The following is a 24,690-nucleotide window of genomic DNA, read 5'->3' as shown; positions in this document are numbered from 1 at the left end:
GAGTTGCTAAAGAAGCAAAGCCCAGCAGGTTTCCTGCCCTTCCTCCTTATCTGCAAGCCCCTTGCCATGACAGGCTGTAATGAAGGACCTTGCTTCCTGAGAGGAGGCAAAGAGTAGGTACTTGCTTCCTAAAGATAGCCCAGATTCCTTTGAATTCCCAGTTGTTAGCTAGTAACTGCAGGCAGGGGAAGACAACCCCCAGTGCACACAACCGCAGGGCTACAGTTGTTGAGAGATTAATGGCTCCTGGGTAGGCTTTTTTGCCCAATGCAGCATTGCTCACTTCAGTGCATTTCCTGGGACAGAGTCAAGTTCCTTTAAAATGCCTCAGTATCTGCTACAGAAGGCTGTTCCTTACCTATGGACTTTACTGAACCGGATTTATTACTGATTCCTGCCTTCAGCACAGCTGAGTCAGTGCAGACAGGCAAATCACTATTTGCTTTGGGAGGGTTGGTACTGATCAAGACATGGGCAAGCAGCACTGGGTGCAAATTCTGTTTCCCTGCGGGCGTGCCAGCGCAGGCAGGGACAGGGACAGGGACCGGTGCTCACGCTGAGCCGGGGGCTGCGGACAGAGGTGGGGAGAATGGGGAGATCGGGGCTATCTCGACAGGAGCCAGTCTGGGTGCATTCTGCCTGTGTTAGCACACTGCTGCGCCCAAACTAATCGGCTCTGGATCTTATCCAAAAGACAAGCTGAGTGCCTACCACATCAACAGCGTATTTTCCCCACTGGGGAATGACCTGTTGCAAAAGGCAGAGCATTTAAGGAAACAACAAAGTTTTATACCCACACGATTCACGTGGCAAATAACTTCAGAAAGCCTAAGGAGCATGGAGCCTTTATGACCGGCTGGGGATGGGCAAGGTTGCAGTGCTGCTGCCTCCTACTCCTCCTCCCATTACCTACACAGCTCATTTGCAAAGAAGCAGAGACTGATGAGCTACATTTACAAGCTGGGCAGGGCAGACCAGGGAACAGCTCTCACTGAAGGGAAGGAGCAGGCTGTGGTGAGAAATTGCAGTGCTCAGAAATTACTGTATTAAATGGTCACGGTGATGGTACTGAGTTGATTTTACCTACAACCTGTTCTAACTGCAGTCTGTAATTAACATGGCATATAGCTTCTAAATGCACTAGAAGCACACAAGTAGGGATGCAGAGTTCCCTTTTCTATTGGCAGCTGACTTCCAGCTGCACATCAAATGAAATTCTTAGCAAGCTGATCATGCGCATATTTCTCTCTATACTTGTCAATATGGAGATGCATTTGGCTGAAGTCTCCCTCTTATGAGGCAACAGGAGCCATTTTAAATAGGTGGGGACAGGGGCTGGTCCTACAAGACTCCCACTAGTTTAAGAGAACAGTAACTATAGTGCTTTTGCCCTATTTATAGTGCTTACTCAAAGCAAACCTGAGGTCCTATCAGTCCTTCTGATAGTGACAGCGAAGGTGGCTCAGTGTGAAGATGGCCCTGTATGAAGAATAGATTGGATCATAAATGCAGAACAGCTGCTTAAGCAGAACACCAGGAAAAGAAGCAACGATGTTGCTGGGCAGAGAAAAGCATTGCAAGAGCTCACACATAGCCTCCTTCCTCCAAAGGCACATGCGCACTGCTATCATTCAGTCACATTTCTCTCAAGCTTCCTGGTAGCAGCATCAGCAAGTGCATTCTGTCACATCTGACTGGCTACAGAACTCTGTCCTCGTCTGACAGTAATGACCTGGCCTCGATTTTTCACATTTCTGTAGTCTCCTTCCTCTCTTCCAGCACTATAAAAGCACTAGGCATGAAACCTGCAGCACAAAGGAAATTCTCGCTAGCACAGCCTGCTGCAGTACACTTACCTCAGCAGCACAGGAGCTGCAGGCATGGCAAACCTCACATAACCTACATTAGATTCCCATAACGTTCCAAACCAGGCACTTAACTTCCAGACTTGGCTGAGACTCATATCCATAGCCAGACTTAGTATACACAACAGAGACTAAAACTCTGAGGATCATGGTGTGCAGCTTTGCTCCTTTGGTAAAATGTAATGCTCTACAAAAACAGACAGTTCAACCTCATAAAAACAGCCTAGTTTTGGCCCAAGAACAAATACTGAAATCCCCCTAGAACTAAGGGCCATCCAGATTTCTCCACATGCAAATTGCACTGTAAAAGAGCAGCTCTCTGGTTGAATGGCTACAGCAAAACACACTTGACATTGCCATGGCCTAGCCTCTGATCCGCCGCTGGCCAGAGGTGATGTCATGGGCTGTGTTCACTGTCTGGAAATGAGGAGCAAGAAACGCTGCATTGGCTGGCCAGCCCATCCAGTGACACATCCTGACATGGGCCACAAGGAAACAGGAACACACTGATAACTCTCAAACATCATGGAAACAAAACCCCAGGGAGAAGTTGTCTGGGTATAAGCACGCTAACTTGGCGAGTGGCAGCAGGTCCACCCACGCCTTCGACACTTCAGCCCATCTCTCCTCAGTCCTCTCCCATCCCTCACTACCTCTCTTTCTTCAAGGCTGTTCAGCTAAACTGCTGCTGTCCCTGCTTTGTTTACCCAGTTCTACCTGCACGGAACAGGAGCAAGAGTGCTCTCCACCGATGTCACCACTACCTTTGAGAAAAAAGCTGACCTGCAAGCTATTTTTAGCCACGTCGTAAAGTTGTGGAGCTATTTTGGTCACATCTCTGTATGAAAGCTGCAGGATGCTGACAGGCTCAATGATTGCCTAGGGCAACAGGGGCTTTAACTGGGAACGGGCACAGCTTGTGACTTTGCATTAAGGCTTCTCTGCCCTTCCCATGCCATAGGACTCTTTAGACCAAGATTTGATTTCCCTTCCTTTTAGGAAAGAATAACACACCTTCCTGAATTCTGCTGGATACCAGGGGCTCTGAAAGTCTTTGCAGTGATGGCCTCCAGCTTGCACTATCTCCAGGTCTGCAGAAGGTACTATTTATTCTGTGGGCTCCCTCACTCCCATTTGCCTCATTCCCTAGGAGGAGGCAGGTGCAATTATGAGTTCACAAAAACACCGGACAAGATTTTATCAATCTTCCTTTGCATCAGACCTCTGTAAAAGATCAATAAACATTAGGCTAGTGCCTGCTGAGAAGTCGGGTGCATGTAACTCTGTGGAGGTAAAAGGAAGAACAGAAAGGAATCATTTGCATAGCAACATGTTGTCCTGAATACAGAGTAATGCCTGGGAGCTCTGGGGTATGTCCAGGGCATCAGGCAGAAGGTGCCTGGTCTAGACAGTTGTTTTCTCTGGAGTGCCCAAGGGTTGGCTGCCAAGGTTGCTGGGGCTCTGTAGCAGGTGCAAAGCACAAGGAAAGTAGAAGTCAAAGGAACTGGATTTAATAGAATTAAGCCCAGAGATACAAAAGGAATCTTGAAGGATATGAGATATGAGGTAAATGAGAAAAAAAAATACTGAAACTGCTGTTTAGGACAGATGAGTCAGATCTATTAAAGAAGGAACTGTATGAAAGTTTTTGAACAGCTGTCATCCAACCCACCCCAGAAAACTTGCCTTACGACTACTGCTGCCTGCAGCTATGGTGCATGTTTTCCCAAGACACTTCAGCGGTGTTAATAATTCCGCACCTATCCCATTTGGAACAAGCCCCTGATGCAGCAAGAAGAATCAGAATTTCATCAAGTCAGATTTCAAAGTCTCTCTCATGTATTTTTTCCCCCAACTTTCTTCTAAAGCTGGTCTGTTAGCAGTTCTTACACTAAAACCTACATCCTGCTTCTAAGGTGAGCCACTCCTTACTTCACTGATGCAACTTGCACCTGCTTTCATGAGTCAGCACAACCCGCATATCTCCTCCGTAGCCGGATCAGTGCCTGCTAACAGGATGAAGTGTCCCAGGCAAACACTGGTGACCTGTTGCAAACAGATTTGATATGCATTGTATTTCACTGGGCATTTCAGCAGAAGGAGCTGGTTTAACTCATTTGGTCCCAGACAAGCATTAATCTGTGTTATATACTTTGCAATCTTCATGCCAGGAAAATCAGCTAACCATTAACTAATATCTTATGACATGTAAATTAAAACTAGCTTAATAAGAATTTAACTTTTTAGTCAATAGGTGGAAATGGCATGGACAGAATAGTATTGTTTAATATGCTGTTATTTTAGCAGGACAGAATGGAATTGTTGCAGTTCAGATCAGACACCGAGACATGTCCAGCAGCAAAATGTCAAGACCTGTTGGATCAAAAAGCTCAATGAAGTGTTTTGTGTATCAGCTTCCCCCAGAGCTATGCACAAGACTAGCAGCAAGCATTACATAGTGAAAACGTTTTGATCTGATGAAATAACATAGCAACATGTTGCATTATTTCCCTGCTGAGCTTAAGTAGCCTTTCTTTGGGACACTGCACAAGCAGGATAACAAAAACAGCACAAGAGTCTAACAGAACAGATAATCTGGCAGTTCCTGCATGGTGGACCCATGCTCCTGGTAGCAGAACTTTGCCAGTGTAGGAAGTAACTACTTCACCTTAATCATTTCTCTAGATTCTTAGTTTTCATCCATTACCACACAATCTTATTGTGAGAGCATTACTGGCATCATCTCTTGTCTCCACTGATTATTTAATGAAGATATCCTATCACCATCTCCACAATGCAGATATTTTTCTAGTAAATATCAAGAAACTGATCTTTTTTTTTTTTTTTTCAAACATTCCTACACCTGTTCTATTTTCCGGTGTGGAAACACCAGGAATACAGTAGCAAATCACAGGCAGCTCACCCCATAGACGTAGACAGGGGTTGTCCACCAATTGTGTGGATCCCGGCAAGCGTACACACCGCGCTGGAGCTGACGACTGCAGTTGTTCCCAATCTCCTCTAGGGAGTGCAGTCGGAAAGGAAGAGATGGAACTGCAGCGCACATGCCAGCTGGGAATCGGTGACTCAGGATATTCAGTCACAAATGGTGCCTGTCCGTTTCCAGCTGAAGGCAGGGAGCAGCAATGAGGTTTGAGCTCGATGTAAGAGCAGAATTCTACTAGAACCCGAGGTATGCTTTACTAAGTGAAAGGAAGGTCTGCCAAGATGCTAAAAATCAAGATGTACATCAAGCAATAGGACTTCAAATACCGGATCAATCGTTTAAGCCAACACCCCTACAGCTGAATGCAGCATGGACAACACTTCTATGGGGCTTCCATCTCTTACACCCATGTGCATCCATCAGATCATCCAGCAAAGGTATGCCTAGTCTCAAAACATCATCCAGGCCTTGGTCTCTGCGCAAAGAACATCAGAGACATCATCTTTTAGAACTAGATGTATGTTGTGTGCACGTGCACAGTGCTCAGTACTAGAAACTGGGCAGAGCCATCAACTTCTTTTATCATGGATTCACAAAACAGCTAAGCAGATAGTACCTGTCTGATCTCTGTGGTAAGGAATCATGGATAAAAAGGCCTAAGGTTGTCTCTTTTGTCCTTACAAATGACATGCATACCTTGATTCTGTGACCTGTTACACCTTCCTTAAAGAAGGACCAGAATGTAAAATATATCTACTCAGAACAGGATTTTTGCCCTCTTCCCCCACCCTAAAACAATACTGATCCATGTTCCCAGACTCAAGATAAAAAAATATTAAGAAATGCAAAGTCATACTACTACCTAAGGTAAAGGATAAGAGAACAAACTCACCAGTTAAGAGTCTGGATAGGAAAAGCAGATCTGCAGGATGGACATGCCTACATTCAGACATGTGCCAGAGTGGATCCCAAGCACAGCAGACGATGCAATAACTTCTGCAAAGTTACTGACACTCTGTGACAAAGCAGGTCTGTGGAACCAGTGAGAAGCTGCAGCTTTGAGAAACCAAGAGACAGTAACTGTTACTGCTTATGGACAAAGCTGCCAGGCTGGCACAGACAACTTTGCCACATACAGAAATTACCTAGAGCAAAACAGGAACAGACATTCACATGTCCTAAAGACAGCAACCAGACCAAGAGCCAGGGATTTCAAGTAGCAGCAGATACCTGTAGGACAATGCCAGTCTTGTGCTTTCAGAGACTGAGAGTTCCCTCACTAGCAGGTGAGAGGATGAGAGCTTCTGCTTGGCTGTCTCTAGATGTGGGTTCTGCAGTTAAACTGCCAGCAGCTATCTCAGTTTAGAGTGAGCAGCATTGCTCCATTTGTTAGTGTGTGACAGCCCATGGGAAGGAGGTAGAGGCTCTGAGCACAAGCTTCATGTTTACTCAGCACCAGTTGAAGAGAACCATACAATTCCTAAACTTCTGTTGCCTCCTACTTTTTGTCTCACCATCACACTACATACCTAAGCCACACATATAAGGTACAACAAGCTAATTCACTCATCTATAGTCCCTGTTGCTGTTTGCTCACCTGTCTCCCTCAACCAGCATACCAAAAGCCCCATTACTGACATAGGGAAAAAAAAATAAAGAACAAAAGCCTGTAGAAGCTGTGATAAATAAAAAGGAACCATCAGCTCTTTCTTGTCCTTGCAAATAACAGAGTATCTCCTCCCTGACATGTCCTATCCACTCTTAAATTTTCCCACCAGCACTGATTTCTGTTGCTGTCTTGAATAGCTACAGGTGGGTTTTTCTAATAAAAGCAGGGAAAGGCAGGCTTAGCATCAAGAGATCTTCAGAAATCAGTAAGATTATTCCTGGTGAGGGCATAATTGATTTCCAGGGAGATGTTTATGATGTATGCATTATCACAATCTCAGAACTTCATTCCCCACCTATTTAGGATTCCCACACTGGATTACAACCTGCCTTCACATATGAGATGTTGAAGCTTTCAATGAGGTCACGCCAGACTCTGACAAGCACTGATGGGTGAGTCATGCTGCAGTAGCCAGAGATACTAGCAACACATTTGTTAATCTGTATGCAGTCTATCTCTTTTTCTGGTCTAGAATCTTATTCAAAGGTGAAATATAATGTCTCAGAGATAGGTGACTGCAGAACTGCTGAAGAGCAAGGCCACAATTTCACAACTATTTTACGGATTATAAGAATCAGTGCCTGGAAGCACATTTACAGCAACGTAAAATGTTGTTTTACCCGTAAACTCTATAAAACAGGAGATCAAGATCCAGATGGGGTCAACAGCAGAGCTGTTCACTGCAGATCACTGGAAAAGCCACCATGCTAAAATGGAATGTAGTTCTCAGAAGAGTTCCATCAACTCTTGCTCCAGCAGTTCCAGTCATCATCTCCAGCAAACTGCTCTTCCAGAGGCTACTTCCCTGTACCACGGTCACCTGGTATAAATACACATCCCTACACCAGCCAGTCTAGGACAAAGCCCCGGGTAATCACAGCACTGTCAGGCTCGGGTCTGAGCTAAGACAGCCAGCCCTAACCCAGCAGGGTCAGGCACAGAACAAACTGTCTTCTGCTGACTCAGCTATAAGGGAAAACCTGTGGAGAAGGATTAGATCAGACAACAGCAACTTCTTGAACCGCCACAGCAAAATTCTCCATGGAAGCTTTGGAAATGTGGCAAAAAGGACACAGAAAACCATGGAACAAGTGAGATATGGGGAATGAATGCATGACAGCAGAAAAAAAGTTTCTTCATCTTGGTTAAACTACTGGACAGCCAGGAAAAAGAACCAATAATAAAGGGAAGAGACAAACTAAATCTAAAAGAAATCCTGCAGACAGAGAACAAAGAAATTAAATGCTGTTGTATTTTCATTGCCGCGAAGCTAAATTAAGCTTCCTAAGTGAAGCAGAGAAATAATTGGTTTAGATTTCTATTCAGAAGACAGCATGAGCAGCAAGTGCCAGTGGAACAACTAACAAAAGGTGTCTTCCCTCAGAGAAAGCAAGCCAGCAGATTGCATAACTTAAATGAGTTTCCTCCCAGTTTCACATTATTAGTCACCTTTCTCCCTTCTCTGCCAAAGGCCTCTTCTTACCCATCCATCCAAGGAGCAGAGCCAAGGCCTTTCCTGCGCTGCTTCTTTCCATCAGTCAGTCTTCAAGACCAAGGCCTCCATAATACTGATCCTTGTACCCATTGCAGGTATTCTGAGCCAATGCCAGAGTAAAACCCCCTTCAGCACTGCTGTTGGGAAAAAATCTGAGATACCTGAACAGACTCTCCTTATACTCAGCTGTCATGGCCTAAAAAACCAGTTAGTTCTGAAATTCTGAAAAGATTTCAAAGCAAAATTACTACCAAGACCCATTGAAGAGCCTTCACTAGCAGAAGACATGCTACCTAGAGTCCCTTGGAAACCTGTTTGACTCAGGTGGAAATGACCTACTGGCATTTATTTGTAATTGCCCAGCATGGCAGTGGCGGAGGAAGGAAAAGCAGTTGAGTCACACTGCAAGCCACTTTTCCACTTTTGTCTGGTTTCCCAGAGGGCAGAGTGGGACAGTCAGAAGGCTGAGATTCTGACACTGATTTCCCATATGACCCCGACAAGTACTTCTTCTTGTGCCACCATTTCACCATTTCTTAATAGCTAAAACCACTCAACTCATGGGACAATCATAAGTGCACAGCAAGGAGCATCTAATAAAAGGTAAGAGAAGAGTGAAGTATTATTACTGTTGTCATAGAATACAAAAGCAGTTACGTAATAATGTCAATATTGCTTCATTTTTGTCCTTACAACATGAACTGTCAGAGGGACACTGTCTGACACGGCATTTTCATCCCAGTGGATGTACCCAAGCATTTACATCACTGATACAAAACCAGATTGTTGTAATCTGGAAGACTCTACCTCGTTTATTTTGACCAGCCTCTCTCTAGAACATGTTTTTCCTGTATAACCTCATAACCCATAATAATGGCCCAAACTGCACTATAGGAATGATGGCAGGTTTCGTGTGCTAGTAAAATCAAAACAACTCCTCACTTGTGCATTGCACAACTGGTCACTCACTAAAACACACAAGTGCTTATCTTCTCTGCAAGCAGAAAGTTAGTTTCTAAATTGGTACATCATACATACAAAGAACACTTTCTAAAAAATCTCAATGGCATGAAAGAATTAACTTGGCTAAATTATACCCTGCTTGTACGATGACAAATTTCCTAAGAAAAAACACTGATAACTGCTGTCGACAACTACTATATAATTAATAACCAATTTCTCTGCTTCAAGTTCTATGATTTCTCCTAAAATTTACAACTGTTTTCTTAAAAATGGCCAGATTCAAGCAGCATGTGGACTGAAGGCTGAGGAAGGCACGGCTGTAATTACAGCAGCTGAAACTGTGCCCTAATCACACTCTTATCTTTCTTATCTACTCCAAGTGTTTATAAAGCAATGATTACTGTACTAGGCCCCGTCACTGCTCCGAGTTACTTCAGAACCAGCACCTTCATGTTGCCGTAAGAAGTTTACGCTGCTTGAACTGGTGTCATTCTGCTGAGACAGAAAGCCAAGCCTCTCGTCACTTAAAGTCATTAAAAAAAATAAACTATGACACCTCTAAAGGAGTAGGGGTGTTAACCCCAATGTCCTGGCCAAACTCCCAGCTTGAGTAATTACAACGTGCCTTGAATAAATTCTTGCCACAGTTTCCGTTGGACATAGTATTGTTCTCTACTTCCTCTCCTACAATATCATGGAGTGCTGGTGCGTGCTCTTAAAGGTCCTGTCCATGCTGGAATGTCATATGGGTCTACTCCAGGACCAACTCCGCAGCAGCACATTGGGAGCAATGTGTTGAAACCAGTTCTGCCTGTCAGCTGAACCGCTAGGCAATTTGTAATATTTATTTATTGATGTTCTGGCACCTCCTTCAGACGGAATTAACTATGGGTATAGCTATCTGACAGATAGACTGGTGCAAATCCCAGATGCAGATGTACATAAACCTGTTTAGTTCTTCTTTAAATGGACTAAATTTGCATCAGGAAATTAGCAAATGAAGCTGAACTAACTTTCTAGATGCCGTCTATGGTTTTTGAGAAGGCAGCAAGAACATGCCTAATGCGATGAACTAGGAAAGCTAAATGTGCTGTTTAGTTCAGCTGGCAACAATAAACATAATTTTCATACTGGCTGCTCCTTCAGAATTTCAGTGGACTTTTTCTAAACAGTCTGTTCACAGACTATACTGTATATTTTTGAAGCAGTCACTGAATACATATCAAACGCAGATCTAGCATTTCAAGTAAAATACTTGGTAGTTAATGGTAAAGCATTATTCACATTTCTCTGCAGCCACTGTTAGAGACTCTAAGGATTTTTACCTAGAGCTCTCATTATCTTGCATGTGTGTAACACAAAGAGCTGAGGCCCAGACTCTCCACTGGCATTTGCTGGGTTAGCTCCATGGACCTCGCTAACTCTCATAATTCATGAGCTTTACAGGCAATTTGTCTGCAGGAAGAAGTACAAGATCAAGATTCAGAAGAACCTGATTCTCAACTCTACCTTTTGACCCCGTGGGCAGATCACTCTCTCTTACTGCTCCGTTTTGTTCTCCCATCTCCAAAAGCAAATGATACACAATTCGACGAAACAAGTATGAAACCAAATTAATATCAATAGGCCACGCTGAGCAGATTCACATTAAACACCATTCTTCTAACATTTGAAAATACAAATGTTTACCTTTCGAGCACGCCCTTAATTTCCCCAGAAGCATGTCTCCCATATTATTTCAGAAGACAAAAACTGTAGTTTCAGAAAGCGGATGGTTTTATTTTTGTGTCATTACAAAAATGCCTTTTAACTTGTCAAATGATACACTACAAATATCTTTGGCAGATGAATGAAACCATTCCTGTCATAGCTGCCAACTTCAAGGTTGAGATAATCAGATAAACCTTTAGTTTGCCTCTCCCAATACCCACAACAACATATGTTTGAAGTGATCCACATTTGTCTCATTTTTCCTATTGGGATTTGAAAAGGCAAAGTATCAAACCACTTTGTGACAATTTCACAAAACTCTAGATGTGGTCCACAATTGTTATGGCCAACAACTTTTCTCAGGTGTCCCCCCCCATCCCAGGTTAAACAGTCCCCAGTAGCTCCGCTTGTCTAAAGGTAAACGCAAAATTTACCTAAATCATATCCAGCATCACCTCAACACCTGCTGGATACAAAGCTTTCTTATGATACAAAGTATCTCAGATTATGTGGAAAATAGGAAGGAAGTTTGTTTCTCCTGTTTTATTTCAGCAGTAGCACTAATACTGGATTTACAGAATTGTATTATTTCATGCTGGGGACATCTCAAAATTGAATATTTGCAGGGTACTTTATAACAAAGCACGCTGTCCCTTCAACGTAATTCTGAAGCCCAAAGCGGAAGCCATCCCTACAAACACACCTTTGACAAACTGTGTCTTATGTAACTGCTTCTATTCATTTATTACCAGGATGTCAGTACAAATTGTTATTTTGATGATTCCTTGCCCCCATACTTCTGAAAGGGAAAGCAACTATAAACACAAGGGAGACTGACCTCAGTGATTTCCTCTGTTCAGACAGGAGGACAATGCGCTCAAACACCATGACAAGGAGAAGTGGACTGTTTAGAATTCCTCCAGCTGTAATCTATAGTAAAAACAAATAAACAAATACGTGACTACAAGATGCGATAATTAATCCCTGCATGAAGCCAACTGTTATCTCTGCTTTGTAGATGGAGATACCAAAGCACACAAAGGCTCAATAACCTACCAAGTTCAACACCCACCACTGAAAGCCAAGAGTACAGTTTAGGAGACCACGTGCTCAGTCCATCAAATGTTTTTTTTTCCTCTTCTGGCCGCAACCCAGATACAGCTTGGCCAAGGGCAGGCTGAAATGCACCCATTTGGTGAGGGCATTTGCACTAGAGCAGTCACCTACCACCTCCTGGGATTGCCACCACCTGCAGCTCAGCTGCTCCTGGCCAGAGAGGCAGCTCCACTTGGCTCCATATCCTCACCCCAGCCAGCCTGCCCCAAACCCACTGTCCTCTGCCACACTGCCCCCCAAAATTTCCCACCCGTGCCAGGCCTCTCCCCTACACCTCATCTCCCTATCCATGTCCAGGCCCCATGCGTACCCCATTACTTAGCCCCCCGTCTCTTTGCTCCCCCACATCTCTACTCAAGTTTTCTCATTCCCCCTCAGGAGTGCTGCCCCCCACAACCCTGGCTGAGCTCAAATAGCCTCAGCAGCCTCCCACCATCTTCTCTCTCAGGCCCCTCTCCTCCCTCAGTGTCCCCACACAAGGCTTCCACAAACCTTCCTTCCCAAACTCCCCTCAGCATCCCCACGTGCCACCTCTCTCCTATTCTCCTATCCCTCACCAACCCCTCACCCTAATTACCCCTCACCTGTCCCCTCAACCTGCCTCTCACACCAAAACCCCTCCCCACACAACCCTTTACAGATGGTCACTCTTTCCTCACACCAATGAGCCCTTCCCAAGAGCCCCTCACACCAGGGGCTCCCCCTCACACAACCCCTCACAGCCGGCCGCCCCCTCCTCACAAAAGCCCCCCCCCGGACCAACGACCTCTCCCCACAGAGCCCCTCACACCAGCACTCCCTCCTCAGAGCGCCCCTCACACCCACGACCCCTCCCCACGCAGCCCCGCCCGCGCCACAACTGCCCCTCCACCGCCCCCTCGCGGCCCCGCCCCTGCTCCCCCCGCCGCCCCCAGCCCCTCCCGCCGGCCGCGGTGGTGGGGGGGGGAGGGAGAGGGCGGCGAAGTCTCGCGAGAGGGGCGGGCGGGGGCCGCTGGCTGCGGGCAGCGCGGAGCGGCGGCGGCGGCGCAGCCGGAGCTCGGGCGGCGCTGAGGGGAGGCGGCGGCGGGGCGGCGGCAGCGATCGCGGCCCGGCACACGGACCCGCTCCGCCGCGGCGGCACGGCCGGCGCCGCCCGCCCTCCCGCACGCCGTGCCTCCGCGGCGCGGCCTGGCCAAGGCTCGGCGAGCGGGGCCCAGGCAGCGGCGGCGGTGGTGGTGGTGGTGGCGGCGGCGGTGGCGGCGGCGGCTGAGCGCTCCGCCGCGCCCGCCCTGCCATCTTAGGTGCCGTGCCCCGCCGCCTTTGTGCCCGCCGCGCCCGGGCACCCGCGGGGGCCGGGCCCGACGCCCCTCCGGGGGCGCCTCCCCCCGCGGGGCCGCCGCCCCTTGCCCCGCTCCTCCTCCTCCTCCTCCTTCTCCTCCTCCTCCTCCTCCTCCTCCTCCTCCGCGGGGGGCCGACCGGCGCTCCCAGCCCGGCTGCGGCGGAGGGTAAGGCGGGCAGCGCGGCGGGGGGCTCGGCCGGGGCGGCCCCGGGAGGGTGAGGGAGGAGGTGGGTGGGGGGGGCGGCCCGGTGGGGCCGGCGCCTCCCCCGCCGCGCTCTGCGGCAGTGCCGCAGGGTCGGGGCCGCCGCCGCCGAGCACCGGCGGGGGAGCGGGCGGCGAAATGGCGCTTCCCGCGGAGGGGCGGCCGCGGGCGGAGGGGTGTTCCCCGCTGTCAGGGGCCGCCGGAGGCCCAGGGCTGGGGCCGGGGCCGGCCCCGCGGCCAGGCGTGCCCAGCGCCGCGGCCCTTTTTGTCTGCGGCTCCCCCGGGGGCTTCGCCGGCCGAGCCCCGACCCCCGGGGAGGTCGGGGGTCCCTCGGAGACCCGCTGGGATTTCTGCCCTTTTATTTTTTTCACCCTTTTATTTTCTTTTTCCTCCCTGCCCGTCGCTCCTCCCCAAGCAGTGAGTTTTCAGTGTATATACCATTTTGTTCGGTGCTGGTGTGGGATTTGGCTGAAAGTGACCTATTTTAAAGACCTTTTATTGCTCCCCCCTCAGCAATGCATGTGGCGGCCGATTCCGTTACCCAAATAGCGTTTCCCAACCATTTTAATTTGTCAGATTAAAACATCTCATGGAGGCTGGATTTCTGTAACCCGCGTGTGGGTATGTCGTTAGAAATATCTCTCACCCCGCTTTGCTGCAAGCATCTTTGGAGCATCAGAGTTCACCTTTGTCACTGTGAAAGCAGAAATAAATATCAAGGCGATACCTGGGAGATGCAGTTGTACCATTGTGTTGGGCGCGGTACAAGAAATGGGGGGGGAGGGGGGAGAACCAGAGATTAAAATGGTTGTTGTCAAATGTAGATCTTTACATGCCTTCGGAAAAAATTATGACAGATCGGTAACAGCCCTGAGGACTTTTAATATATTTTCTTAGAGAAACGTTTCATGTTTATCGTGCTTGTCTCTGCTGGTTATCATGGTAGGGAGTATTTCATTAGGTGGCATTTTAGTGGCTGTGTTGGTTAAATAGCAGTTGCATTAACTAGTTGAAGAAATTGTGTCCTTCACCTTTGACTATTGCTTTTTGAGAGCCCTTACAGCAGTGTGCCCATGCATGCCAAGGGCGGATTAATAAGATGTTACCTAAAGGTTTGGATGTTATTGATTCCTTACTATTAATGCTATTTATAGTGTGTTTGACATGGCTCTTGTTTTATGTGTTTGGATAAAGGTTATCAGCTTGGAATGCTTCAGATGAAACGTTTCAAAAATACCACCCCATATATATATGTATATAAAATTGAACAATATAGTTCAGATCTTCAGTGTCTGAAAAGAAGCTTTAGTAGATAGCATATAATAGTGAGAACCGTGGAGAACTGATACATTTTGACACTAGGGAAGGTTTGTTTTCATCTTTCAGGATTACAGAATAACAACTTCTGTTGCAATAAATACCCTTTTGGGTATGTTTTTCTTGAGCCTACTTTGAGCCTACATTTTCCTTGCCTTTGTGCCTCCTCATAGTTAGTGTGTCATAGTTTTTGCTACTTATGTCCAAGGGCAAACCTAATCAACGATTGGTTTGAGCCTTCATATTAGATTCTCCACAGCATTGGCCTAGTTCTGACTGGTATGTTTGCCATTTTTAGGACTCTTCTTCCTTTTATCTGTAGACTGAAATACATTGATAAACTTGAACCTTAATTTGTCCTTTGAACTTGAGAGGATGTTTTTCTCCTCTGTTAACTGAAGAGAAGGTGATTGTGGTAGAACAGCTTAATTTTAAGTTTAATCCTGCTGAAACATAACTGCCTGAAGTAAAAACTCTTTGGATAGTTTGATGTTACTTTTCTTTTTAACTAGACTGAATTAAGTGTTGCCTGTACAGGACCAGATGTTGGCATTAAAATTATGTACAGATAAGGTGGCTTAGGCCTCAAGTTAGACTACTTGAAAAAGTTATCTATGTCCTGCTGTTAAATTCCAGAGTAAACTAAACTGAAGAACTTTAAATGTTTACTTCCAGCTAAATAACATTTCCGATTCTGCAGTTTTCATCTCTAGCTCTATTCACCAGCTTTTTTCTCCAGAATAACAAGGTTTTAATGAGTTGTAAGACAGTCTTAGGTTTTATGCTTGGTGACATTCATTAGAAGAGAAGCAAATATCACACTAATAATTACATCTTCAGATGTATCCTAGTAGTGGATTTCCTGTAATGAGGATGTTTTGTAGAGAACAATAGATATGGCAGCAATTTCAGAGATTTGTTTTAAAGATGTTGTAGGTAGCTGACTCTGCAGTAGTGAGTGCCACTTTGAGATGACCCTTGCATACTCAACTGAACATTAGGTGGTTTCCAGGTACTTGGTTTTCAGGTGCAATTCTCTTTCTAGCAAAGACAGACTAGATGTACTGCTGCTGTTGTCTCTCATGTCTGTCACTTCTGCAAGGATATGCTTCTGATCTAACTTACTAGGGAGTAAGGTCATTTGCAAAATAAGCCTCATAGAAGTTTTTTGACGGTATAGGTATTTCGTCAAGTAAGGAAATAATTAGGGTTACTCTGGCTCTCTTTGTGATCCAGAAGTGGTAAGGAAGCAATGGTAAATACCACTTGTCTTATTTCATTCTCAGTGTATTTTGGAGAACACTCTCATAATCAGTAAGATCCTTTCTTAGAAGCATTTTCTGTTGTGTTCCTGTTCACATCTAAATCATGTAAACAACATACTGTTAGGTTGAAGTGCATACTAGAAATTATAAAAATCTTTGGTGTTACCAGGGGTGAGCCGGGCTCTTGCCTTCTGAATGGCAGTGGTGCTGGGTGACCATTACATTTTTCCTGTTCAGTTATGCTGTGTAGTGTCAAGGATTTTACTTTTATTTCCTCTTGTGAACCTGGACAAAGGGAAGAGCTGAACTTCAACCCTGGGATAGAATCATGTCTGAATTGGAAAGTTTCCTGGGTCTGACAGCAGGGTTTCAGTTATGGCTGACACATGTCCTCCTCTGTTTAACCACGCTTGGGACAAGCTTGCCTGTAACAGCACAGAGCAGGATGATTTAATACCTTCTGAGACCCACATCTGTCCTTTCTTTTATAATAGTGAATGTGTCCTACTCTTCTGCACAAAGTGCTCGTCCTGGATGGATGAGGTGCAGGATGAAGCCCCGGTGCAGCCTGGTGCTCTCTGGTGATTTCCCTTGACGCTGGAAGTTGACTGAGGTGTGCAGTTCTGTCCTCCACCTGCTTCTCCATGTGTGTCATTCCAGTGGCTCTGGTCTTTGATCCTGCACCAGCAGAAAGCTAACCTAAGGAAAAATACAATTTTGTGCCAGCTTGGTGATCTGAAATGGTTCAGTGCATAGTGAGGTGAGGTTAGGGACTGGGATGCACCATCACAGCCAGTGATGAGGTTTAGAGACAGAGGTGGCTGGTGGCAGTTTTTGCCAAATTTGTAGTGGTTAGGTTTCAGGATTCTTTGTTTTTATTGTCCTTTAACATGCTGAGGCATTGCTGATCATACATTGATTTCTCTGTGGAGAAGAGACTGAAAAAAATTCAATGGACAAAGGGTCAGAAAATCACTAATCCCCTCATGTGAAGTTCCAGAGGAAGAGTCCTTCCTGTGAAAAAATATAAAAATATTAAATCAGAGGTGAAATGCAAAGTGTCTGAGGGGAAGAAGTGTGCAGAAAATAGTAGGAAAAGATAGAGAGCTGTTTAAAAGCAGAGTTGGCTTTTATACACTACTCCTTCCTCCTTGTCTAAGTGTCAGCTTGGTGATCTGAGCTCATTTACAGTACAGAACATGGAGGAGGGAATACTTTCTGAAGGCCCTTAGAAACACAATGGATATTAGCCAGCACAGTGGGGGCTCCAAACATGGTTTTTAAAGCAATTTTTGAACAAATATGTGGTGATGACTGAAATGACAGTGAAAGGGAAACTATTAGGAACTTCTAATACTTGGTCAGAAATCAGTGCATTATTATTCTTGACTTTTTTTTTTTTTTTTTCACATTCTCCTAAATCTTTGTTTCTTTGCCAGAAGAAAAGGCAAGGTAGCCACTGTAAACACAGCATGAAATTGCCAAAGCAGCAATAAGTTTTGTCTAAACAGAGAAGTTTCTCCAGTTTAATCAGAGCTTGCCGAGGACAGATCTGCAGCATTAGTTACACACCTATAGCTTGGAGGTGAAGTTTTCTTTCTCTTAGGGATAGGTGAGGACAGTCCAACATGAGTTAGAGTGATAATGGCTTCTTAATACAACTGGACAGTAGCTCGAAGTTTTGCCTGCTGTATTGCTTGGCTAGAAGCAGTTTTGATTTTTCTTTAGAGGTCAGGATGGGGTGACAGCATGAGATTTACATATTGAGTATTGTCCTTAGGATGGAAAAGGCTGGAAATGTTTTGTTTGGGGGAAAAGTTGGATCTTGAGGGAAAAAAGTAAAAGTCACAAAACTCTAAAACTGGCAGGATCTTCAGTTTTCTGTGCCTGTGATCTTCCAGTGACCCTTATTACACTCCTGGCTACAGCCATGCAAATATTTTCTTTAGAGTGAGATGTAGTTTTATAAAAACAGTTTTCTCTTATGCTTATTGAGTGCAGCGTGTTTACAGGGCAGCCTCTTATCAGAATGTGGGGGAGCAGTGCCTGTGAGTTTCGTTGGAAGCTTTTATTGCATGTCAGCTTTGTCAACCCATATTTGAAAATTTTGATGTTTACTGTTAATCTCAGGGATTTTTGCTTGTAGCTTTAGACCAAAAGCCAATATGTATTACACTTGAATTCTTAAAATGTGAATAAAGTTACTTTCAGCCTTTCACTTAGTTCATCTAAACTTTAAAACTTCTTTTTCTTCCCTTTAGCCTTCAGCCATTTGTTGAGCACCACTAGACACAGATTTTGAGGGGTTAGGTCCTTAGGATCAGGTCTTCCCTTTGTGTTGCTGGTTCAACTTCAGCTCACTGTGGTCTGGCTGATTTCTAACCTCTGGAAAGCTTTGGGATCAGGGAGCATGGGGAAGTGGAATATGCAAGTACAAGTATATTGAAAGGGTAGGGACCATTTCTTGTAACACTTCTGGCTTGCTCCTCATCCATGTGTTCAGTCTGTTTTCCAAGCGCCCAGCAATCTTCCCTGACATTCCACTGCTCAAGGGCAATAACAGACCCATGAGCCCATGCCCAGAGAAGTGTTGTACTGAGATTTCTTGGAAAGAATCTCATGTGCTACTGCACATGTTTGTTATTTTTTCCTCCTTCACCATTCTTAATATGCAGTTCTCATTTCCCATCTCAGTCCCCTTTTAATTGGTGACTGTCCCTCCCTCCCCAGCCGAGATGAGAGGAGAGGTTATTTTTGATAGTGCTGTTTCTCAAATAGGCCACGGGTATCCAGTAAGTAGTGCAGTAACTTTCTCCATCAGTTATTAGGATTTCTCAAGCTGTGTCCTGGTGGCAGTGCAACATGTTTCTCCCTTAATTCTGGCTTGCAGTTGTCACTAACGTTAACTCCTCCCAGTTCCCACTTCCTTGTAACCCAATCTGAATAAAGATCATGGGATTTGACTGTGCCTTGCTTTGCTGCTGCTGCTCTGGATGTTTGGGTTGTCTCCGTGCTCTTTGTAAACTGTGTGCTGTGATCTTCTTTTGGCTTTGCCTGTTCCAAGGAGCAGTTGACAGTTGTTAAAATCAGTTCTGGGCCAGCCGTGATTTGATGCGATTAAACTGTGTTAAATGTGTTCCAGAACTGTTTCCTGGCCTAGATAGCAAACTAGTTAAACCCTGGGTTTCAAATCTATTTTGGTATGATTTGGCCCTGTACCCCTAGGTAAGATGCCTCCCTCTTTGAGGGTCAAACAGAACACAGGGTCTGTGCACAGCACATGATCTTCTGCCTCTAAATCTACCACCTTCATATCTCCTTGGGCTTTTTATATTAGTGTTTGCATATTGAAGTCTTGTCTTGAGAGTTACGTACTGGACTAACTGCAGTAATATGGTTTTGCCACCCATAAAGACTAAGGAGCAGTGATATGATTTTCCCTGGCATCAGCTGAACTGGTATGAACCCCACTTTTTACTTGCTTGGTACATCTGAGTATGCAGCCACGCTCTTAGATTGGGGTTTTTATGAAGGCTTGCAACCATAGTTAAAAAAGAGGGTAACCTTGGCCTTGACAAAAAATCCTGCTGTCTCCTAGAAGTGCATGTCAGAGTGGGGAAGGAAATAATGATACATTTCAGAGGCAGTGCCTTGCAAAGAATGCCAAGCTCCATTTTTATTATGGGTTAATTGCCGTATAGGCAAACCTTGAACTCTTACCTGTGTTTTTGGCTTAATTTTCCTTCTTCCCTTTCCACACAAACCCCCCTCTAACACATGCTTTGAAGTGTTTAAAACTAGGTTAGTTTCTGGCTGGAGGTGTGTGGTAGAACCTCCTGTTAATTCTTGCTGGGACCTGCCCGTTTTGCAGCAAGAATGCAGGCGAACCCATCTGAATGCTGATCATCTGTCTTTTGTGAGTGATGGAAGGTTATTTTTCCCTTCATTTGGCACAATATATGGGCAAAGAAATCCTAGAGCATCTCCATTCCAAAAGCCACCTCAAGTGGCCAGATTTGTACAAGCTGGAGTGCCCATGGAGGTGGGAGAAGAGGGCTCAGTGAGAATGCTTGGGCTGAATTTAGGTGATTGCATGACAATCACTGGAGATATTTCCTTCTCCAGCTCTCAGAAGATGTTGCTGTCAGCTGCTAGCTCAGTAGTTGACCACATTCTTACCAGATCAACCTACACAGATGTCCTGAACTGACCAGAGAATTCAACATTTCTGTTGCTGACTGGGAGGACAGAGCACAGGGACCAAAATATTAAGATTATCTGTACTTAAGAAGAGGTCTGTATACATGGTTTTTTTTATCCAAAATAAAATGTTTTGGAAGAAGGAAGTCTTCATCCTCACCATTGCTTTAATTTCACTGCAATACTGATGATGTAAATTTATTTGCAAAAACAAGACTGGGCAAAAGATTTGTTCCTGATTTGACGACAACAAGCAGAGTGCTTTGAATACTAGACTAACATGAAAATAGTTTACTTATAAAGTACATGATTTACCTTCACTAGCTCATAATTAGTCACAAAGACATAAAGAACACTTAAAGAATTATTTGCTAGTTTATTGAATAAAAAATTTGACAGTGAATTTTTGATGCCCAGTTTTAAAAAATATTTTGGAAAAGCCTCCTAAATCTTCCCACGTATTTTAGTGCTTTTTCTTGAATGGCCCTTATCTCTTGAAAATACTAATTAGCACATTATTTTAAGTCTCTTATGTTATCCCTTGTTACAGGAGTTGGTAATTGTGGGCCACTGTGCAGGTGGGCCGTCATGTAGGGCTCTGGAGTTTTCCCACAGTGGCTGGTCCAGCACCAGGGTGTGTGATCCTCATCTGAATAGTCTTCCCATTGCTGTGGGAATCTCTGATACTGAAAATGAATTACTCTAGAGACTGCAAATTGATATAATAACAATTTTTTTTGTAGATTTACAAATACTTTATGTTTAAACAGAAATAGTTATAATTAATATTAATATGAGAAATGAAATATTAATACACAAATAGAAATTTAAGCTATAACAAAGAAATATTATATGTGTGATGGTTTTATACTTTTCTTTGAATTGGCAGGATAATAGTAGTAATTCCCCACTCTGAATTTCATCCACAAATCTCAAGGTATTTCAAGTGGATGATAAATGCGTGTTTATTTTCCACATTTATAAGGTGGGGATACTGAAATACAGGTGGAGAAGTGAGTGATTTACTGAGCATGGCTGGTGATGGGGTCCTCAGTTAGCATCAGTCCCTCCCAGGTTGTAAGGTGGAAGCAGAAGTGTAGGGGATGCTGCTTTGCCTGTGGGGTGTAGTGGAGCAACACAGACCTCAAAGTTCAGCAGCACCACTGTCACAGATCTCCCTCTGAAAGTCTGCTTGACCTGCTGAAAATGCAGGGGATGGGGTTTCTTGTTTCATCATAGGAGCACTATGTAGATTTTTCTTACCGTAATGGCAGTTTAATGCTGGTCATGAATGAGCTGCCTAGATCTTGGAATTCTTAATATTCTTTGTTACTATAATGTGACTTTTTGCTGATTTTTATCTTTACATAAATCTGAAAATGGCTTTTAATGCATTGTAAATCAGTCCCTGAACTTGATGAAAAACAAACGAAGCTTTTTCATTTTTGGAGTCAGCACGCACAGGGATAACTGGGGACTGCCCATCTAAGTAAAAAATATTCATGTGCACATAAAATTGCAAGACTTGGGTATTGTCTGGACATTTTTATGGAGATCTGTGGAGGCAGAGTGTATCTTTTCACCCTGTTTGTGCGGTCTTCTGCCACAGCTGAATCTCACCTTTTCTTCAGGATCTAGTTATTGTGTAATGCAAATGCACACTGCTGTAAAAAGCTGAAAGGGTTCTCACCTGATGCCCTGGGAAGGAAGAGGAGCTTCCAGCCCCTGTGCCTGTCGGAACCCACAAGCATTGCAGAGTGAGCCACTGCTCAGCTCATCACCAGTAACTTTAATCTGTTCTAGATTCTACTGTACCTGTCTCTGCAGAGAGGTGTGCAGTGTGGGGATTAATTTAAGGCGTATCTATGCAGAAAAATAGCTGAGGCTTACCTGAAAATAGTAAAACTAAGACTTTTGTTGCTTCAGTCATTCTTTTAAACTAGAATAACCCCCAAAAAGCACTAAAACCTTGAAATTTGAGTACCTGTGTGAAAGTGCTCGATATTTTGGGACCTTCTTTTTTTCTGAGGGATTTTTTTTCATGTTGCCACAGACATGGAATGTGAAATTTAGCAAGCTTTCTCCAAAAGGGGCTTTCAGCTTTGAAGTGAATGTTACCTGTGCTGGTTTGAAGTAGTTCGTACCTGTTTATCATGCCTGTTGCAAAATCTACCTACCTATTTACATAGGTGTTGGGGAAACAAGGATGATACGGAGGAGCATGAGTGGAAGGAGAGGATGGTGCGAGTTGTGATTCTACTTGTCTGCTTATTTTCTGGTTTGGAGGCACCAAGCACCTGCTGATTTAGGGGTTTTCTGTATGTGATTTCATGCCTGTGATTAGCATTTCTAAGGACATGACACATACGGTCTCACCACTTAAATACGTTCTGTAAATATGTAAACAGAAAATTACAGAGATGGTCATTGTCCGACTGTCCTGACTGGTCTCCAGAGTCAACGCAGCAGGACTCGGCACGCTCCGTTGGGCCCATCCAAGACAACAGAGCTCAGACTTCAAACTTAGAAGCAGAATTCCTTCTTGGATTGGAGTAACCACCTGCTTTTGATGCTTCCTTACTGGCAGTTGCTTGTCTCATTTTCCTTCCTTTTAATCACTGGGGCAGGAGATTGAGATCTTTAGATAGACACTGGAATGCTCTTACTGTTTTACTGTTGAAAGTCAGATTCTATAGAAAAGATCAGTTGCTTTACAGAAATCTGTACTTGCATTTGATCTGAAATCAGCCATTGTTATGAGAGGATTTCTCAAGGTAGATGATCACAGAATATTCTGAGTTGAAAGAGACCCACAAGGATCATCAAAGTCCGACTCCTGTGGCCCCAAGAATCCCACCATGTGCCTGACATCATTGTCTGAATGCTTCTTGAGCACTCAGCCTGTGACTGCTTCCCAGGGGAGCTTGTTCCAGTGCCCGAACACCCTCTGGATGAAGAACCTTTTTCCTAGTATTTAATGAATAGTAATAACAAGACTTTTGAATTCAGGGGAGGCATGAGAGTCCTCTATGAGGGCATATTTAAAAAATATTTTTCTGGACAAAATCTGAGAATAAACCCTGGTTAGCTGATGTTCCTGTTGGAGCACTGTCCCTAAGTTAATAGCAAGGCTAGGTTTGTTTTGCTGCTTTGAGGAATTATTAGTGTTCTGTCTGAATTGAGCTTGTACTTACGTACAAGAGATGTACATAAGGTAGATATGGCAGTCTTCGTAGTTTCATGTTCAGTTACCAAAAAATCACAGCAAAAGCAGTCGAATGCTTTGCCACCATTGTGCTGTTCAGTTGCTATAAGTGGAACCATATGACCGCTGGATATTTAGTGACTTCCACTTCTGTAATTCTCTGTGTTTCTTTCCTGATTTTTTTTGTTGTTGTGAAAATTAAGTCATAAATTGTTAGAAGCAAGGAGAGTGGTTGTGTGCTATCTAGTTTGGTGTCTTAAATGGAGATTTGTTTCCAAGATTTGGCAGGTATTTCTCACTTAAAGCCTGTTATTTCTCAGCTTGCCAATCATGTCAATGTGTTGAGTTCAGATATTACGTGAAAGGTAAATCTCCTTGTGACGTGGAGCTGTGAGTGCACATGTTCTGGCAAGGGCCTTTCTGGAGTTTTAGTAAATACAGGGTATGAACACTTCTTCACCACAAGAGGAGTGTTTTTATCCTGTGCAGGTGCTGCACTCTGCATGTGTGCACGCCTAGCAGTTCCTGCGTCCCTGGTGCAGCATGGCTCCTTGCTCTGCAGGAAAGATGCTGCTCAGAATTCTTACTTCATATGGAAGAATAACTTTATAAAGCATTGCAGACAGAGCAGCTTCCAGTTTACTGAGCGACTTAAACATGCTGTACTTTGCTTTGTTTCATCATGGTAAAAGCCACTTGCCTGTGTAACTCCTAACCAACAATAAAACATGTATAAACAGGCATAAAACAATGTAGTATTCAAGGTATCTCTAGAGGGGAACAGTAGCTAAACACCTCTTAACTTGATTTTGCCTGGCCTGGAAAGGAGCAGGACTGTCACCTTCCCCATTTTCGTGGGCTGCTCACATGGGCCAGGGGTCTGAAGGGAATATTTGGTTACCCCCAGACCCACTGAGTTTTGAGTTGTCCAAAAGGTAGCAGCCAGAAGCAGAGCTGCTGTTCTGAGCTAGTTTGAGGGAGAGCTCCTTCCCTCCTGTTTGGGTTTGGCTTTTTTTGTAGGTGTGATGTCATCATTCTGCGAGGTCTGCGCCGCTGCGTCCTCCAGGAAAACAAAACAGGGCGACGAGACTTGAATGTCAAATGCAAAAACAAGCAGATCTGATTCTTCCTCTCCTCCCTCCCCCTTTTTCTTTGAAAGGAGCTTTCAAGCTGACTTTATACAACAGGAATTAGCTTAATAGAAAAGGAGAGCAAGAGAAGCAGACTTATTTCTTTTCAGTTTTTACTATCAAGTTCTCAAAAATAACTCCTTCCTGCCTTACTGGAGGATGGGATGTATGTTTTGTGCCAGATACAAATATAGGGGCACTTTATGAATATCCAAGTATTCCTTGTTTCATATATCTTTTATCTTTTAATATAAGCTTTCTCTGGTTTTGGTTATTTTGGAGATATTT

General features: G+C 44.5%; 2 protein-coding genes across 3 annotated transcripts in view; one reads left to right on the top strand and one right to left on the bottom strand.

The window, feature by feature from the left end:
* The window catches only part of NUFIP2 (nuclear FMR1 interacting protein 2), a 34,183-nt gene extending 22,190 nt beyond the window's left edge, over nucleotides 1-11,993 (bottom strand). The window contains exons 1-2 of the mRNA XM_032130387.1: nucleotides 11,706-11,993; nucleotides 11,488-11,579 (exon numbers count right to left, since the gene is read on the bottom strand). The gene's annotated coding sequence lies outside the window, so the exon portion shown is untranslated. The remainder of the gene's footprint in view (nucleotides 1-11,487; nucleotides 11,580-11,705) is intronic.
* Nucleotides 11,994-13,148: 1,155 nt separating this feature from the next.
* Nucleotides 13,149-24,690, top strand: part of TAOK1 (TAO kinase 1) — a 69,052-nt gene continuing 57,510 nt past the window's right edge. For both annotated transcript variants that reach the window (XM_032129638.1, XM_032129636.1), the window contains exon 1: nucleotides 13,149-13,249. The gene's annotated coding sequence lies outside the window, so the exon portion shown is untranslated. The remainder of the gene's footprint in view (nucleotides 13,250-24,690) is intronic.

The sequence above is a fragment of the Corvus moneduloides genome, chromosome 20 (assembly GCF_009650955.1).
Source record: "Corvus moneduloides isolate bCorMon1 chromosome 20, bCorMon1.pri, whole genome shotgun sequence".
NCBI classification, from domain to species: Eukaryota; Metazoa; Chordata; class Aves; order Passeriformes; family Corvidae; genus Corvus; species Corvus moneduloides.
Note: the sequence above shows the minus strand (reverse complement) of the source record. Positions and strands in the feature narration are given on the sequence as shown.